Raw genomic sequence first — 3,709 nt, 5'->3', positions numbered from 1 at the left:
AACCAGCAGGACACCAGCCCTTGAGGCCTGGAGTTCGACACCCCTGCTGTACACTATGCCGGCCACTTGGTTATGGCGTTCCATGTATGCCCTGCCTGCTAGCATCTTGCACCCTGCTGTTATGTGCTGGATTGTCTCTGGGGCATCTTTACACAGCCTGCACCTGGGGTCTTGCCTGGTGTAATAGACCCCAGCCTCTATGGATCTTGTACTCAGAGATTGTTCTTGTGCTGCCATGATTATAGTGCCTCTTTCAGTCCAGCCTTGTCCAGCCACTGGTAGGATTTCTGGATATCAGCCACCTCCTCTATCTGCCGGTGGTACATACCGTGCAGGGCCCTGTCCTTCCATGATGGTTCCTCGCCTTCCTCCACTTTCTTGGGTTTCTGCTGCCTGAGGTATTCACTGAGCACGCTGTATATATACATATGCATATATACAGTGTTGGGGAGTAACGGAATACATGTACCACCGTTACATATATAAAATACAAAATATGAGTAACTGTTTTCCGTTACAGTTACCGTTTAAAAAGGTGGTATTCAGAATACAGTTACTTTGCTGAAATAAAGGGATTACACGGCTTCACAGAGTGGAACGGACCCTCTTAGAAACCTGTTTGGAGTTACATTCACGCAGTCAACTCTCAGATAAAATACTCTGAAAAGGCGTAACAAGTACAAATTCAGTGATTTTCTCTTTTAATATATATAAAAATATTCATGCATTATTATTTTGCTCAGTCTCAGTGAAGCTTTGTATCACACACATGTAGTCCATCTCTCCCTGCTGTGGTGGGCTCCCTCTTCTTCCACTCCAGGGAGGGCCACTGTCACTTAATCCGGCCACTTGCCCCTCTGCACCTGTCAGGTGCCATCTTGTATCTGCGGTTAAGCTAGCAGAAAATAGCCCTGGGAGCACAAAGCACTACAGGAACTGAAGAGAGGAGCTGGGCAGAATCTGAGCTCTGACCAGGAAATCTGGTCCGTTGTTCTGGAGAGGTGATGGGTCATTGTACTGCAGTGTTTTTTTTTTTAACTAAAATCATGTCTTCTGGGCAATATACCTTCTGACAATATGGTGACCGGAACATGGTATATGCCATCTATTATTTAAGTTAGGAACAAACACATGAGAAAAATAAAATCTGAAATTGTTTCTAAAAGAAGTCAGTCTAATTAACCTTTATTACAAAAAAGAGATGAATTAGCCTGTCGAGGACAAATCATAATTGATTTGTCCGTTAGATAATCCACTTAAAAACTACATAACACATTACAGAGCCCCTGGCCACACTTCATTATGTCCACTGGAAAACATACAGTGGTATTGCCTTTGTTGTATATGATGCAAAAATAGACTGGCCATCAGCTTCTCAGAGCTGCGCATACATTAGAGCCTGTGAAGCCCTGCTTGATAGTTAATGCATAAATTATCAGTGAGTACAGAGCAGGAGATGTACTCTCAGTATATACAACTTTAACAATTTCTAACTTGCCTCTAGTCTATTGGCTACTGGATCAGAAATACGGTAATTTAAGACACCAGTCATTGGCTTGTGTTGTCAGAAAAAAGATATTTTCTCCATTTCGGTATCAGAATTTCTGCTTTTTGTGCACCTGTAGTCAGGGCCTTTGTGTAACAATATTGCAGCAGACTGCAGGGAAACTGAAACCTGCTCTCTAACTATGCACACCTTGTCCTCTTAGTTCATTTTTGTGCAGCTGCCTTTCTTAATATTCAGAGAGATTGTAGGTAATTTTTGACTTTTAATACTCATTTGTCCACAGTTTTACAAAAATAACCATTTTGCTAACAAAAAGGTAAGCAAATTATTGGGTGAGCTTTTACTGTATCCATAACACTGTGAAAAGCTTAAACCTCCCACTATCCAAGACAATTAGCATTTCATTACCATTTGAAAAACTGCAGCACCATGCCAGCCAGTAACTAGAAGGTCTAACAGAGCCAAACCTGAGGCACAGTAAAGTGTGCCAAATTTCAGAGATGGTTGTATTTCACACACCTTAGGTTTGTCAAATTTGCATATTTTTGGAAACACGTTTTCTTGCCGTTATGGGTCACGATGCAAAGTGGGCTAATGCTAGTTCTTGGTTAAGATGCCAAAGCTTAAATTGTGTGTATATGTGTGTGAATCATGATCATCACAAGCACGTTAACCTGAAAAATAAATATAACTTGAGTTAGTATATGTGTTTTGCTGTTCTGTGCTCTGTCTTTAACGTGACAGCAAAAACATCACTTTGTCCATCTTTGAAATCTTTGTTCTAGTAGCTGCAAGTCCAGCAGCGTGAAAAAAAAGTGACTTAGCAGCATTAGGACCAAGGCTTAAGTGCAATCAAACTATGTTTGATAGCTTTTGTTTTTACCCACTGTCCGTTCAGATAAAATAAATAAGTTAGACTGTGGCTCGATTCATAAAAAGTACTTGCAAGCAGTGCTGAACTCTTCCTTCTTTCTTCCAAGAGCATGCTGTGACTGGCTCCAGGCCACAGTAACCCTGACAAGAATAAGTGGTTCAGCGAAATTAATTATTAAATGATGGTGGTAATTGAAAAGGTTTAACTCGCACTGTAGGTGCCTGATTCTCCCCTGTACTCTTATCTTATGAACCTGGGGCCAGTTCATTTGCTTCCCTCTAATGGGCTAAAGCTAAAATCCCACTTGAGCAAGCATCTGCATCGCTCAAGTGTCCTTGAGCAACACACTGAATCACTGACAGCTGACTGTGACTCCTGACCTGTGTGGGGAGGAAGAAAAAGATCAATCTCCATAAATTATTCTTGATTATTATCCATTATTGATCATACCCTGCTGGAAGGTATCAATAAGGGAAAAGGGAAGAAGGGCCCACTGTGTTCCTACACTGCCTGGATCCATATTTGACTGTTAAAAACCCCCCAACAAACAATAAAGTGAAGCTTCCTGTCCACCAGTGGAGTTGCTCTTAACTGAGTGAATATTTGGGTGGCTCCACCACAGCAGCTTTGATTTGGATGAATTTTATTCGCTGATTTTTACTTGAGAGTTGCATCTCAGCAATGATACTGATACTACATTATTTAAAGATTAGTCAGTAAATTAGCAAGTAACACCTCTGAAGTGGAAAACATCAGCTACTGGCTAGCAACTTTATGGGCTTTGAGATGTTTGAGCACTTGAAGAAGAGATACTTTTTCAAGTAAACTAAACCAACAATCTATTTTTAGTTACTAAACAAAACAAAAAAGAAGAACCTTAACATGAAGACACCACTCGACTCACTGTCATCAGCTGTGTTCATCTGTGATGCTGCTCTAATACGTGTGAGGCAGAGGACATTAAGAGTAAAGTTGTGTCCACAATGGAAGCAGTTTGCAGTGACATGGTAACCAGGGACCATAGAAAATGAATGACATTCAGTGACTTATGGACAAAATAACTGCTCCCAGCACAAAGTCAGTGGGACAGACACCTCCAGTGTGAATGCAGCTTTAAAACACAAAGGGGAACGAGCATCTCTGATTGGCAAACACTATGATGACACTAGGTATGAACTCAGTATGTCCTGTAAAAATAAATATACATGTTCATTATCGAAAAAATACACCAGCACATCTAGTTCTGTGTCAGCTTATAATATTACCTGACTGATAAATCATGGAGCTATAACAGATATCACAGACAAGAAAGCTAAGAAATAAGCTTC

Source organism: Rhamphochromis sp. 'chilingali' (genome assembly GCF_963969265.1).
Source record: "Rhamphochromis sp. 'chilingali' genome assembly, chromosome: 11".
Lineage (NCBI taxonomy): Eukaryota > Metazoa > Chordata > Actinopteri > Cichliformes > Cichlidae > Rhamphochromis > Rhamphochromis sp. 'chilingali'.
The sequence above is the reverse complement of the archived record's forward strand: the minus strand, read 5'-3'. Positions refer to the sequence as shown.